The 16323-nt window shown below is 47.1% G+C and overlaps 1 non-coding gene across 1 annotated transcript; it reads left to right on the forward strand.

Moving 5' to 3' along the window:
* The first annotated feature begins 1052 nt into the window (after nt 1-1052).
* Nucleotides 1053-1197, forward strand: LOC127194987 (small nucleolar RNA SNORA48). Its single transcript, XR_007831356.1, has one exon. It is a non-coding gene; the product is annotated as a small nucleolar RNA SNORA48 (small nucleolar RNA).
* Nucleotides 1198-16323: the final 15126 nt, after the last annotated feature.

Here is a 16323-nt window from a genome sequence, read left to right on the forward strand (position 1 = left end):
GCTCCCTGAGTTTCTGGGGAGGCCAAGGCAGCTGAGTAAATTAGCACTTTGAGGACAGAGAGGCCTGGAGCTGAAGCAGGGCCCATAAGCCTGCTTTCATGAACAGAAGGCAGGGGGTTCCAGTAAGGAGCAGGACCTCCCAGCAGGATCCCAGGGACGCACTTGTTCCTGACTAGAGGCCAAAACGTCTGACTCCAAACTCAGCAATCAGCTGCTTTCAGCCGCTTTCCCGCAGGGCCATGGCTGGGTCAACTTTGCCATCTCACAGAAGGCACCACACTGGTGCCTGCACACTGCTCCTAGGGCTGTCTCCAAAAGACCTCTGTCAGAAAGCCTTCTTCAAGAGGAGTTACAAATCAACCTCTTAGCAGCTCATCAAGCCTTTCCTCTGATTAACCTGCCACACAGGCCGGCCTCCCCTTGAGAATGGGGGAGGGGGGAAATCACAGGACTTTAATCAGATGAGAAAAACAGGAGGTGTGGTGGATGGCGACATCATGGGGTGAGGTCCAGAAAGCACTGGCTGTGGGGAGCCAAAGTCACTGCCCACCTTTCTCCTAAGCCCATTCTGACTCAGCTGGAGGAAGGCAGGGAAAGGGTATTCCAGTGTAGTGAGCAGATACACACACACACACACACACACACACACACACACACACACACACTCAAGCTTTATGTCCAACGCCATGAGTGAGGGTTCCAGTACTGAAGCTTTGCAATGGACTCACTGCCTAGCCTGTCAGCAAGAAGTCCACCTGGTAGAAAGGAAAAAAAGACATGAAAGCCACAATCCAGATCCAAGCTGGTGGATAATCAAGGTGGCAACACTAACTCTTGAATTTAGGAGCTGCCCTCTGCCATGTACAGCTGCTCCATACTCAGGTGGCTGTAACTGTTGCCCCCAACTTGTCCCTAAGTGACAAGGCCAAGGTTGCAGAGTCTGGATAAAATAAACTCATTTTAAAAATTTTCAGGCGTGCACATGGTGCACACACATACATGGAGGCACTGATACATACACGTAAAACTAAGTTAAAATAATGACTTTCTTCTGCCCCTGGCAAAGGGCAAAGAGATACCTTGTTGGTGGTGGTATTCTTGTGTCAATCAGAGGCAAGAGCACATGACAGTTCTTTGCTTATCCTAGCCTGACGCCTGGCTTGGTGGCCAAAGCTGTCTTATGCCTAGGGCACAAATCATCCAATCCAGGCAGTACATCTCAGGAGGAGGAAGGCAGACAGAGACCTGTGCTCCACCCCACCATATGGTGCTGGAGGAGAAAAAGGCACCCACAGGCCTGCCCTCCATCCCACAGCACAGACAAGTCATAGACATAGAGCTCGACATGCAAGGAGGAAGACAGACAGACCTGCAGATGGCCACGCCACCCACAACCCTGCCCTCCCACCCATGGCACAGGTGGACAGTAGCTGGAGGATTGTCACCCAGGGTCCTGCCAGCCATGTGTCCAGCCTGCAGCAGGAGCCACCACAGTGTGGTGGACAGAAAGGGGAAGAGAGAAAAATGGAGCAGCTTGAGCAGTGTGTAGATGGATGGAACTGGAGACTCAAGGGTGGCGAGGAGTAGCTCATTGTGAGTAGCCAGCGCCGCCACGTAGGACCATGGTGAGGGCCCTGTCTAGGTCCATGGCTATGTAGCAGCAAGAGTAAATGTCTGTGCCTTGTGTTACCACTAGGAAGCATGGGGACTTCCCTGGTCGGGAAGGTGCTAGAGATCAAATGGGTGTCCAAGGGCTGTGGAGACCATGCCCCACCCTCAGTGGCTGCCGCACTCTGGAGAGCTGGCCTCACCTCTCACCTGCAGAAGCACTAGAGAATGGGCCCTGTGCCTCACCCAGTGGAGCTGGTCCTGGCGGCAGGTGTGTGGATGAGCTGGCCCTGAGGCTGTGAGTGTGGGAGAGCTGACCCAGCCACTCATCTGCCAGTGGGGTGGTGGCACAGGCACAGAGGTGATGCCCCCCTCTCCCCTCTAGCCACCTCTGGCAGTCAGGAAAGCTGCCCACAGTCATGAGCACGGAAGAGTTACCCCTACCCTTCACCAGCTGCAGCACTCAGGAGAGCAGGCCCTGTACTTTACCTGGACAGCACAGCAGAACTGAGCCTGTTGGGGGTGTGAGGGATGCACAGGTGAGCCAGCCCCAAGAACGAGAGCCTGGAGAGCTGGCCCTATCACCCATCAGCCATGAGGTGGCATGGGTGCAAAGGCCCTCCTTGCCTTGACCCTCTCTACGTGAGGCAGTTGGGAGAGCTGACCCTGGTGTCATGAGAGTGGGTGAGCTGGCTCTGTCCCTCACTGGCTGCAGCACTCAGGAGAGTTGGCCCTGCACCTTGCCTGGGTAGCACAGTAGAAGGGCCCTGGTGAAGGGGGAGCAGGTGAGCCAGCTCCCAAGGAGAGAACATGGAAGAAAACCGGTCTAGCCACCTGTCCCTCACTGGCTGTAGCACTCAGGAGAGCCGGCCCTGCCCCTCACCTGGACAACACAGTGGAGCTGTCCCTGATCACGAAGGGTGAATCAGCCCTGAAGGCATCATCATCATTGCAGAGCTTTCCCAACCCCTCCCAGGCTGCAGCATTTGGGAGAACAGACCCTGCACCTGGCTTGGACAGCACAGTGGAGATGGCTTTATAGGCATGGGTACAGGTAGTCTGGTTCCAAGAGCAGGAGAGCAGGAGAGCTGACCCTGCTTCCTGCTGATGGCAGCATTGGGTGGCCTAGCCAGAGCAATGCTGGAGAGCTCACCCTGGTGGTGTGGATAATGGAGAGCCAGCAGGTTGATGAGCTCAGCTACCACCCAGACCCAGATCCAGGGCTTTGAGTACCCTCACCCCAAAATCTGTATTATCTACAAATGGTTGGGATTAGTGAAAGGGCTGGTTCTGCAGATCCAAAGCTGTAGGATCTCCATGGCACAGGGCAATAGCCAGATAACTGGGAGGAGGCCCGATGAGGATCCAATATTGATGGCGTCACAGAACATTTGCAAGTGAAAATATGTGGATACACTATGGGACACACTGTGACATACTACAGCTTCCAAGGTAAGATGGTTTGTGTGTGAGGGGGGGGGGTCAGATAAGAGGCAACAGGGAGATGAGCAGGACTGGGGTACATGATGTGAAACTCAAAAAGAATCAATGAAAGTTGTTGTTGTTTTTTTTTTAAGAACTATTTTCTTTAAAAACTTAAAAGTGTGTGTGTGTGTGTGTGTGTGTGTGTGTGTGTGTGTGTGTGTGCGTGAGCGCACGCATTTACACCGTGTGTGCATTTACACTGAGAGAGGGTAACTCGGGGAGTCAGTTCTCCCCTTCCATTATGTGCGTCCTGGGGATCGAGCTCAGGTTGTCGGGTTTGGCAGCATGCACAGTCTCACACACTGAACCATGTCACAAGCCCTGAAATGATCTTACACTGTACCCTGAGGAAATCCCTAGGGAAGGCTTCCATTTCTCCCAGGGCCAGGACAAAGAGAACTGAGGTGAACCACAAGACCTTTGTCCGACTGAACCCCCAGCAGAGATGGGTGAGGCCAATTGCTAATATAATCAGGAGGTATGGGAGAGAGAAAAATACACACAAATAATTGTACTGAGTCTTGGTGTTCAGCGTAAAGGGGACTAATAATTCAGATAGGCAGAAACTTCTGTATCTACCACAAAGCTCCCCAAGGCAGAACGGTGGTGAATGGCCACACACATTTGCATAATAGCCTTTTTTTGTTGTTGTTGTTGTTGTTCCCTTTGTTTTTTTTTTTGTTGCTTCAGCTAATTGCTTTTAAGCACTGTGTTATCTCCCTCCTCCTCTTCTGCAAAGAAGTAACCCAGTCACCCACCGAATGCAGCCTGTCTCTACTTGCTACTTGCAGAAATGTGGGAGACAGGACAAGAGACGAGGCTCTTGATCAAGTCACGGTGGCTCTTGTCTGGCCTGGCTTCACATACCTGCCACCTGTACAGTGGGACACTGTGGCAACAGAGGCTCTGTTGTCACTATCTAGCATGTCTCAATAACTTTTAACGGGGCCTTCACAATGACATAAGATGGGTAGCACTACCTTTTTTATGCATGTTTTACTAGTGAGGTCTGATTGGGTGTTTTCCACAGAGACAAAGGGATACCAGAGAGCCAACTGGTCATACGCTGCCTACTCCAGTGTTAATGGAAGAATCCCTAGCATGCTTGGTGCCTATGCCTCCTCAAAAATGTGTCAATCCTGCTAGTCAGGACCCAGCCTAACTCTGGAGTTCCTGAATTTGGCTGATCTTTCATGAAGATCTTTCTCTTTCGTGAAGAAACAGAACCAAGAGAGGCATGAGGACTTCTGTGGTGTGTGTGTGGGAGGGGGGGGGAGCGGTGCTCTCCATTGGTAGAATAACTTCTTTTGTGAACAAACACCCTAGTTCCCAAAGACAACCTCTTGTCCTAATAAAAGATCCATGGCTCTCGCTGTCCTGTACAGCCATGCCTCTCCTGCTCTTTGACCACTTGTCCCTTTCTCAAGGTGAACGTCACAAATTTATTCCTAAAACACCCTACTTCTGCAGGCGGCAATGGACACCTAAGACCCATGAATAAACAAGTGAAAATCTACTTTTGTGTCTCTCATGGCCCTCTCACAAATGAGACCCAAATACTATATATACCCATAGCCATGTGGGAAGGGCTGACCCTCACATTCTGCCTTGGTTAGCTCACTTGGAAGGTCTGCCCCCCTTCCCCTTTTCTGACAGCCTGTGTTCATTAAGTTTGATCTCCAGAATTCATATTTAGAGCACCTCTCTACTGGGAGTTGTGGCCCAACCCCTCCCCCAGCCTATCACCCTATCAGAGCTCTGTGCTGTTCCTCTCAGCTGCCCCTCGGCTGCACCCATCTGGGGACTCAAGCTCCCCCTGGGACTCTGTGTTCTTCAATTGTCGTGAAGATAGTTTGCTTTAGCTTGCAAGTCAAGCTCAAAGAGTCCCAGGGTCTGTTTGCCTCTGTCTCTTAATCATTGACCTTGATAGAGCAGGGGCCATTCATTGCCCACACAGATCTACCATCTCTTTCTCCCTCTTGTCCTGATATTTAGTTTTTCTATGAGACCATCAGCTGGGGGAAGTGACTTTCTCCCCATCTCCCTCCCCAGCTCTTGATTGGGCGGTAGTGATCTCATTCTCACTTTGGTTCAAGAAGGGTCATGTGACATGTGTGTGTGTGTGTGTGTGTGTGTGTGTATACATGTGTGTGTATGAGAGAGAGAATGTGTGTGTATACATGAGTGTGTGTATATATATGGGTGTGTGTGTGTGTGTGTGTGTGTGTGTGTGTGTGTTGTCTTGTGTGTCTTGGCCAGTAAAATATTAGAGCAACAGTAAGGTGGTTTCAAAAAAATTCCAACTGATAGAAAGAGACTGGCAGGAGGAGACAGCCCCTTTTTTTCAGCTGAGTGGTGTCATGTCAAGACCACCAGGTTCATAAGGACAGCAAATGAGTTAATAACAGTGGAAGGAAGGAGATTCCTTAACAACGTGGACAGGAAGATATTCACCCAACTGAAACCACTCTGCCTCCTTCTGCCAGGATTCTTGCTTTTTATAACTCCTAAAAATGTATCATTTAATAAACATTTATTTCCTGTTCTTTTTTGATGAAAATGCCCTGAGCAGTAAGCATGGACTTTCCTATATTCAGTATGTTTGTGGACTTTGTCTCCTTAATCTGGGCACAGGCAGGCAGACTCTGTCCTTGGCCCTGGGCTAAGTGCCCTGCTAGAGGAAGGGTGAACACTTCACTAGAAAGGGGACGTTGAACTCCCACTGTTTCCGAGTTCTTGACTGAGACTTTGTTCCTGACTGACTGTGGCAAGATAAGGTGTGGCTAAGTCAGGTATTGTGGCCTTGACTTTGGTTGCCTCATAAATCAAGGAACCCAATCTAGATCACCTACTTGGAACTAAATGCAAGTGAAACTGGGGCATAACAAAAAGTTAGTCTTGGTGTCCCAAGAGCCTTACTTGGAAACCTGTTCAACTCTTCAATGCAAATGTGTTCCAGATTATCTTATTTCTCCTGTTTTCCAAGTGTAACTGGTTTTCTCCTTCTCCTTATCCACCCTTCCTCCTCCTCCTGCTTCTCTTCTCTTCCCCCTGATCCCCCTCCTCTTCCCCCTCCTCCCCCCTCCTCCTCTCTGTCTGTCTCTGTCTCTCTGTCTCTCTGTCTCTGTCTCTGTCTCTCTCTCTCTGTCTCTCTCTCTCTCGCTCTCTCCGCTCTCTCTCTCTCGCTCTCTCTCCTTCTCTCTCTCTCTCTCCTCGCCTCTCCTCTCTCCTCTCTCTCTCTCTCTCTCCTCTCTCTCTCTCTGTGTGTGTGTGTGTGTGTGTGTGTGTGTGTGTGTGCATATCCCATGGTACATGTATGGAGGTCAGAGGACAACTTCTAGGACTTGGTTTTCTCCTTTTACTACAGGATCTGGGAATCAAACCCATGTCACACAGCTTGAGAAGCAAGCATTTCTATCCACTGTGTCATCGTGCTGGCCCTGGGTCCTATTTTCTACATCCTCTCCTATGTTCAACAGAAGGGCCTGTTCCTAAATGTTTTCATTTAAAAGACAAAGTATGTAGCCACAATAATGAATCTCTAATGGGAGTCTTTTGGATCTTATCAGTTTTAAATGGAGCAATTTTAGAGCAAAATAGTATTTCTAAAATTCTACTATATCAGTTAACACCAATTTTCCCTGCTTGAAACAAACAACCTATCTATTCCCTTTTTGTCAAGAAATGTTTGCTCCTCTCAGCTGTCATGACTCACTGCCCACTTTCTGTCCCAACACACATTTAGGCTGATTCGTCACGTTAGGGCATGTTTGTCTTTCCTTTGCTGAAGAGTATGAAGTGGTGAAGAGAAAGAAGACTGCTAGAAGGCCTGCATCTCACACAGAATAAAATCCAACCAGCCTTTCTTCACCTCCAAGATGCAGGAGGAAGGATAACATGGCTTTGCCTCCTGCAATGACCTCTTCACAGCTCTGTGTCTGCCACATCAGGTAGATAGAGAAGATCACAAATGTGGAGTTTTCTGCAGAGCCCCGTCTTCACAGAAAGGCACACCGGCTATGAGAAGTGTTTTCATGATTTCAGTAGAGGCTCTGCTCAGACAAGCCAGTCTCAGAAGTCCAGGGGGTGGGTTACTGAGGATGGGTTGCTATGGAGACCAGAAGATGATGGAAGGAAGGCATAGGCTCCTCACCCATTACTCCTCCTACTAGTTCACATTGCAGCCAAGTCTCTTCTAGACCCGTACCCCCATATCATCAGGCTCACTCATCTCATGGCCTGCCTCTGAAGTGTCGTGTTGTTTTTCAGCCTGTAGTTACACTTGGTTTAGAATATTTGGATTTCTGGGGAAAAAAGCCTGGACTTCAAGCAGCTGGAAGAACTGCTCTTGACTGCTGGGCATCCTTGCCAACCACCCACAGCTTTAGAGAGCCCATAGAGCAAATGTGAACGACTTAGCAGCAGGTACCCTGATACTCACAGAGCGGCCATGATGGACATACAAAGTCAACTTTCACATGCAACAGTACCTTGCAAGGTTGAGTCTCTGATGTCTCTTTAGAGGTGGCAAGGAGGGTGAGAGCCTTCTTAACTCTATAATGGACAAGAAGGACATATCTTGTCTAAAGACACTTGTATGCACCTCCAAACCCCTGGATACCCTTGCCTTGGAGCTAAGAATGTTGGGATCAAGCATTGCAAAGGGCTCTTTCAGGAGGGTTAATTTTCCTAAATAGCTCAGCTAGGCTACCTTAAGTATCCATGAGGCCTCAAGAAATACAGGCTTCATGGGTTCTCAAGGAATAAAGGTTTTTTGTCCTACACCTGGTGGACTTTCAGCCTCTGAGAAGCACAGTGTTAACTCTGCTTCTCCAAACCAGTGAGATAGCTCAGTGGAGACTTGCCATGCAAGCCTGATGATGTGAGTTGTATCTTTGAAATCCACATAAAAGTTAATGGAGAAAAATGTGTCCATACAGTTGCCTTCTGACCTCTATACACTTTTGTGCCATGCATGATCCCACTACATCAAGTATGCAATGAAAACAAGCAAGCAAGCAAACAGCTCTGTCCAATAGGTCTTCCTGATATGATGAACATGTTTCATATCTACACAGGCCAAGACATTACCAGTAGCCACATGTGACTAGGGAGCATTGTAAATGTAGCCAGTGGGACTGAAGTGCTTCATTCATAACTGAATTTCATTTTATTAATTAAAATTTAAATCTAAAGTCTTGCCTGTCACCATTGGCTATGATGTTGGGTACAACAAGAGGATGTTAAGCCTCCTACAGGTAGTGAAAGAGGGTTATAAGAGGGGACAATGGGCTACCCCATTGCCAGGAAAACACTGAAGGAAATAAAATGATTCTGGGGTAGGGAGGTCAAGTCTCCCCTCACTAAGTGCCCTTTTCCTGCTACAATATGCAAGAATCTGGGCCACATGGTCCCAGAAATGTACAGGGAAGGAATTGCTTACAGCACAGCAAATAAGAACGGGGGTGTGGAGCTGAGGCTGGGCAACAGAACCAGCAGGCCTGGAGAACAGAGCCCGGAAACCCTTCATTTCCCATAAGTCCTACTAGCACTTGACTCTGTAGGAGCAACAAAGATCACAATTAAACCCCAGTGTGTGCACACGTTGAGATGTATATGAATTGAAACAGAAATTGTGCTGCATTTGAGAAGGCCCTACTGTAAGGGCATCTATCTAGGAGAAATGCCACTGTAATAAGACCTGCTGGTTTATTTTGATATTTTTTCTCCTAGGAGGCTGAGCCAGAGCCTTCTCTTCCATTACTATCCATGAAGGTAGTAGAGCCAGTACCAGGCAATTAGCATCTTGGCAGCTCTGGGATTCTGAGAGAGCATGTGAAGTTTTCATTGGCTTGTATGTACCTGGCTCAGGTTACCTGAGATTTCAGGAGACAGTTCTGGGAAGGAAGCCTGGGCATCTGGGAGACCATGCTTGTGAGGCATGCATCCTAGGCAAGAACAGAGGAACAAGACAGCAGAGGAATCATAAGCACTGGATGGCTGGACAGGGTCATTGGATTTACTGGTCCCTACCTTAAGCCTGTCTCCTACTCCTAGTCTACAACATAGCTTACTGCTTGCTCACTCTCTACAGAGACAGGTTAGGGATCATCATAGATTCATCTTCGACAGTCCTTCCCCCTCACAGCTCATCAAATTAGTCAACAACACTATTGGTACCTCTAGTCATATATCTTCCAGTCCCATATGCTGACCCTACTGGCTCCATGAGGTCCACCTGTAGCAGATCCCTATCTCCTCTCCCCCAGTCATCTTCCCTTGCTTGCCAGGGCACCAGACTAAAAAGTTAAACTGTACAAACCTGGCTTCTGTCTTCTCCCAAAGGATAATGCCAATGCTTAAAAAGCTGAATCAGGTTCTTTCATTCCTTGTCTCAAACATGCCAGCCTACATGGCTCAATCCCCAGCCCACCCACTCTCCCCAGCACTGCTGTGGGTGAATGCCCTCAAGCTTCACCTTAGCGTGCCCCACCTCCTTTATGTGAATGACCCGAAAGCCCTTGCTGATGTTCCAACATGGGGCCCCTTCCATGGGGCAATATCCTGGACACAGGTGGAACTGGAAGCTATCCTTCCTTTGCTCCCACAAAGGAGCATCTCTAGGGTAGATGTGCTTCTTTGGTCCAAGGTGGTCCTGTCCTCTGGACAGTGAGTCCTGAGTTCTGCAGTGCAGCCAAGTAAGCAGTATTGTTGGAGATAAGATTAGGATACCAGGTCAATAGGCCATCAGTCAAATGGAGGTGTCTCAGCAAGGCAAACTTTACTTCTGCAAAAGGAGAGCCAACACACATGGCTTCACAGGTATTCCTAATGTGAGGGGGACTTGGCTATTTCTCATTGACTGAGATACAAACTTAGAATCTACATGTGATCTGCTAGTTGGGATGGGTAGCTGACAGTTAATCATTCTTGGAAATTGTGGCAAGGAGTCAAGATCTCAGATGTATGAACATTTCAAGGTGAAGATTTTATCTGGTTGAACACATACATTCTTTAGCTAGGGTGGACATGAGGAGAGACATTGAACTCCTTACACCTTGGTACAGGTGAGCCATCTCTAAGGACCATGTTCAAAGATGGAATGTACATCAAGGACCAAGACCCCTGCTGCCTCCATAGAACATGGGGCCACATTGTATGGTGGCCCTGTGTCAGCCACACTGACACTACTATCATCCAGAGCAGACAGTTTCCCCAAGGCGAAGTTTTAAGAAAACAGGGAGATGACATGACACAAAAGGTAAAGGTCGCTGAGGAGAAAAATATTTGAAGGAGTCTATGGCCATACTGCTTTGCAGACTCATCTTATGTGCTTGCCTGGAAGAAGCATCTGAGGGTGGCCAATGCTGAATGACAAGATACTCACACAGCTTCTAAGTTCCCTTCCACAAATTTCTTGTGAAATACAAAAGAGGACAATCCATGTCATGTGCTTCCCAGGGCCACGCCTTCCCATGAAGATGCAGCACAGTTTCACCCCTTGGCATCCTTGACCCACAGAAACAGACAGACAGTCCAAATTCAGAGATAGCCTGCACATTAGGTAGTTTTGCTCTTTACAAATATCAAGACCATAAAAATAATAATATAAGGAACAGAAGGAATGGGGGAAATTTTTTTTCTAATAGTCATGTATGATCCTAGACCAGAAAATATGCATGTTAGAGGACATTCTTGAGATTATTGATAAAATTGGAGTCAACAAGATGGCTCAGTGGGTAAAGGCACTCCTCACACAAGCTTGTCAGCCTCAGGTCAATTCCTGGAACCCACATGTAGGTAGAAGGAGAGAACTGACTCTAAAAGCTTGTCCCCTGGCCTCAATATGTGCACTGAGATGTGGCCCCTAAACCACCACCACCACCCCACACATGAATAATAATTATAGTAATAATATTAATAACTATTATTATTATTATTATCTTAAAATAAAACAAATGAGAATGTGGCTAAAATGTTAAATATCAATATCATATCAGTGTTATATGTCTTGACTAAGTCCTTGAGATAATATGGGGGCAGGGAATGTCCTTTTGGGAAATAAATGTTAAATTATGGAAGCATGAAGGGACATTATACATGGGGCTTACTCTTAAAAGTCTCAGAAAGGAATGTTGATTGTGTATGTATCTTTCAAGAGGATGCAACATGGCACATGAGACAAAATGCTAAAGTAAAAATATTTGTATAGATAGCATGAGTCCTCTTTTCTCTTAAAAAGTAAAAAGGTCTATTTTCAATTCAAAGTAAGAAATGAAAAACAACACTTTATTCAAGAGACATATAAAGGAATAACCCAGATTCCACTTGAAGTAACTTGGACCAAGACTTCAGGCTGGGCTCTCAACAAGGAACTACCTGAACAATGGAGCCAGTTTTCTACAGTTTACTTCCTCCAGAAATAATAAAAGCACCCCATCACCCCCACCCCCACGTACTTCTTACATCTTTGTTCCCATGTTTCAGAATCTTACCTAGCACCAGCCTTCATCGACCCTAGAAATCAAAACTGAAATTTGTTTTTCCATAAATAACTCCACGAGACTTTGAAGCATAAAGGTAGAAGGAAATAAAAGGCTAACTGTCCTGTAGTTGGCAGTAGTCTGGTGTCAGAGCTAGAAATATGAGTGATAACTTTTGTAAAAGGCTCTGAAGACAGCTTAAGAGAATCATAGAAAAACAGCAACTGGTGTTGAGGCCATTCTGAGGAGAGTCATGGGATGCTATGAGAGCTGGGTATAGAAGTAGGAGTTTTCCAGTTAGGTGGAAAGAAAACAATGACATTCTCAAAAGGGTTCAATATTAGAAAAAAACTTCAGAACAATTTTTAAAATATATTTTATTAATTTATTTGTATTACATCTCAATTGTTATCTCATCCTTTGTATGCTCCCATCCCTCCTTCCCTCCCATTTTCCCCTTACTCCCCTCCCCTCCAGGGGACATGGTCAAATATGAGGCACCAGAGTTCTCGTGAAAGTCAGACCCCACTCTCCACTCAACTGTGAAGAATGTCTTGTCCATTGGGTAGATCTGGGTAGGGGTTCAAAGTTTACTGCAAAACCATGCTTGCTCTAAAATAACCCTTATTCAGCAGTCATGTGGGGCCATAAACACAACAGGAACAATAAAAAGCCACAGAGGCCAGACAACAAAGGTTCCTTCTGAACACCAAAGAGTTTAGGTAAAGCAGAGTCTATAGTGGAAGCCAGTAATGTGATCAGATGTGATTTGTGATTGAAAAGTCTTGTTGCCATAGGGAAAATGTGCTGGGTAGGGACATGAAGAGACAGGGAGAATAGGTAGGGTTCTGATGCAGTGATCAGGGTGTGGTACAGTGATCCAAAACTTGCACAGAGCTGGATACACACTGACTGCCACATTATCTCAGGATGATAGGCCAGAATGTGACCTTGAATTCAGGGAGAAGTGTTACTCAATGAAGTCATCAGTGGTGATAGAAGAAAAAGTGAGTTGAAGAAGATTTCTAAGAACATGAGGCTGAACAACCTCACTGATAAGGATGATAACAGTAGGTCCAGAAGCTAATCAAAATGTGTAAGTCTCAAGAAGTTCCTAAGACTTACAGGACTGGGGTGTGTGTGTGTGTGTGTGTGTGTGTGTGTGTGTGTGTGTGTGTGTGATATACACGTCATTATGCATAAATGTGAACAAGTGCTTAGGAAAGAATAGTCTCCAAAGTGCCCAGTGGGTTTTGCAGAGAGCATTCGTGAACCATCTTGCATGATGGGGTAGGTTTTCCAGTGATGTGGCTGCCTGTGAGTCTACTGCACTCCTCACTTAATACCCATACAACCGGGCCCACTAAGCTCAGTGGTCGCCATATTGATTGGGTGGAATCATTTCTTGAGTCTTTTGTCAAGGGTTTACTGAGACAAATAGATGGTTTGTTCAAGGTTCCCTAGGAAAAGTCTCACTGGGGTGCCACCTCTCCCTGCTTACCAGTTTAGTTGCCCTGACTGAGACAAGACCAGCCAGTTGGCTGATGACTATTGAGTTAGGGGGAACTGCCAAGTGACTGGTTCTCTTTGCCACCCGCCCCTAAGTCAATAGCCAGGAAGAGTTCCCAGGCCCGAGAAGGCTGGCCTTAACCCTGACAGCAACATTGGACTTCATCACACAAGCACAGCTGCTATGACTATCCAAGATCCCCTCCCTCCAAGGGCCAGAGGGACGAGGTCGCAACTTCTTATTCTCCAGACAGACAGAATGCTGAAAATAAGTCTAAGTCTGTTCAAGTTGCTGTAACAAAATGCCAGAGCCCACAAGAGCTTGTTCCTGGCAGAGATGTCTCACAGCTCTATAGGCTGGAAGCTGAAGACCAGAGAAGGCCCGGTTAGATGGGAAGCCTATTTTCTAGGGCACCTTTGCTTTATCTTCACATGATGAGGGGAGGGGAAGGTAACTCTCTGGGACCTGCTTTTCAAGGACACCAGTCTGTTCATGAGTGCTGTGACCACAAGACCTAATCATTATCCAAAGTCCTTCAGACTATCTCCTGGAGGCCAGGAGTGTGTGTGTGTGTGTGTGTGTGTGTGTGTGTGTGTGTGTGTGTGTGTGTGTATGTATGTATGTATGTATGTATGTATGTGTGTATGTATGTATGTATATGTATATTGTATATTTATACATTTGTATATGTGTATATTTATATTTTTACTCAGTGTATATATCTGGCTCAGAAGGACAGAGCACATTTAACCCATTACCATGACTAACCCAGGGCCTCTGGGAATTCTCCTGGTTTGTTGGCCTCAGGAACTGCAGCCTATGACTATATTCCTTCATACTTTTGGCTACCTTAAGCTTTATCATCCTGTAAGTGCGCTCTCTCTCTCTCTCTCTCTCTCTCTCTCTCTCTCTCTCTCTCTCTCTCTCTCACACACACACACACACACACACACACACACACACACACACACACGCACACGCACACGCACACACACACACACACACACACACACACACACATCAGGGAGCTGGAGCTGGTTGCAATTCTTTATCCGTAACCCCTGTCTCATGGTGAAGAGAAGAATGTTGTGGAAGGCCGACCAAACACAAGACAGTGATAAAAAGAGCACTGTCACATGTTTTCTGACATATTTGCACTCATGAGACAATGAGACATTACCCGTGATATTGAAGAGACCCTTTAGTCATCTAAATGTAGCCTGTCTTGTCCATGTTTACACACATGACAAACGCTGAGTCTGGCTTTGCTGCTTGCCCAACATGCGAGGAACCAAAGAGGCACATGAAGTCTTCCAGAAGCACAGGGCCTCTGGTCTCTGGCCACCTCTTTTAGTTCTGAGTGTTCAGCTTTGCAATGTCAACCAAGTAGCTGAGGCAATTCGTGCCTCAGTTTCCTGCATCTCAACTGAAATGTGGATGATAGAAACACAGGGCCCACACAGAAACTGTTGTAGGGGTGGGAGGAGCTGACTGCGCTTACAGACACCTGCTCCCATGTGCCTGCATGCACAATGGGACCAGCACCTCTCTAGCATGATATGTCCCTGTGCCACCTAGAGTCTTGTCACCACATACCCACTGTCTCGGCGGGGCTGGAATGAGCCTGAGCTTCTGCACTGTCTATCAAGGTGCTGATGCTGTTGGCTCACGGACCATGCGCTGAGTCATTAAGATGCAGAGCTCCTGGGGGTGGGGAAACCAAACCAATATTCCTGTCTACCACTCAGCCACGTACAGAAGATGTCTCCGCTATTTAAAATGATGTTGCTTTTATCGCTGTGGAATATGCTAACCGAGCAGAAGCGAAGTAGAAGATATATATGTATACTAGAAGTCTACAGTGTTTAAATATAGCCAGACAAGGAGAGTGATGGCGTCTATCAGATAGAAAATGGGGCATGGAGAGAAGACACACATATTAGAAAATATTAATAGTGGTTACATCTGGGATGAAATTAAAGCACTTAGGTTTTTCATACTTTATAAGAATTCAAGTTTTTCCCATTTTCTACCACCACTGTGCATTCCTTTTATAACAAAAAAAAATATGTGTTTACATCAATATGTGAATTCTCCCATTTCCTCTTAAAAATGCCTATGTGTCCCTCATCTAAAATCAGGGTTGCAGCTCCCATGGGACAGGATCCTTGGTTCCCCCACTGAGCTCTTCCTGAAGGGGAGGGAGGAAAGTGGACAGCAGCCAAGGAGAGCCCCCTCTAAAAGGTGTCCCTGCCACGCAAGGACTCCTGCCATTGACCGGATAGCTTCTGGGGTGCCAGTGACAGGATGGGAGGTGACCCTGAGCCCTGGAATAAGGCCAAACACTGTCACTGAGCTGACTGTGTGGCTTGAGGCTGGAGCAGTGCCTGTCTCCCTGACTGACAGCCTCTGGATTAGCATTCCTGCTGAGTCCTCTGGCTTCTCCCCCAGGGCTCCCTCCCTGCACACCAGGCTGTCTCAGCCTCTCTCTCCTCTAAATAGTTTATTTAAGCCCTGAAGATGTTGTCCTTAATAAGTCCTTCCTTCTTTTCCCACGGGGACACACTCCCCCTGGTGAATCTAGTTCTTAAATGGGAAACGGGTAGAGCAGGGACAGACCCAGTGTGGACTGTGTGGCACACAGCACTGGTCATTTCTTAACCCGGACTTAAGACGAAACTCTGTGACCTGACTTCTCCTTTGCCTTTGAGAATGAGAGTTCAGACCTCAGTGGGGTCTTGTTAGCAGAGATCTAAAGGGGAAGGGTGTTCATCCCGGAGCAGGTAGGCTCTCTGCCTAACCCAGGACCCCACCCCCAGGCATGCACTGCCTTTTATTGGGAGCCTTGGACGCAAATGATGGACAAGGACCATGTTAACACAGTTAAGTATTACTGGAGAGGTAAAGCTATAGCAACAAAAAATTCCAAGCGTTCAGTAGCCTAAAAGTGACATGTCTACTTCTCCCTCGTGATATTTCAGGTGGGACTCTGAGCAGAAGGTACAACACTGCTCCATGTGGTCATTCAGGTCCCAGGCCAGCAGCTGCTCAGCCATTCTGTCTTCCTTGACTCTTAAGGTTCTCCTGGGTGTGATCACACCAGCTATACAAACAAGGTGGGGCCTGGGAGAGATTTGCATGAGTCAAGTTGAGCTGCCATGATTATTCTGACAGGACCCAAGGATAGATTTTTGACCACACATCACATACAGGGAATTATCCCAGCTGTATGGCCTG

Source organism: Acomys russatus, chromosome 10 (assembly GCF_903995435.1).
Source record: "Acomys russatus chromosome 10, mAcoRus1.1, whole genome shotgun sequence".
NCBI classification, from domain to species: domain Eukaryota; kingdom Metazoa; phylum Chordata; class Mammalia; order Rodentia; family Muridae; genus Acomys; species Acomys russatus.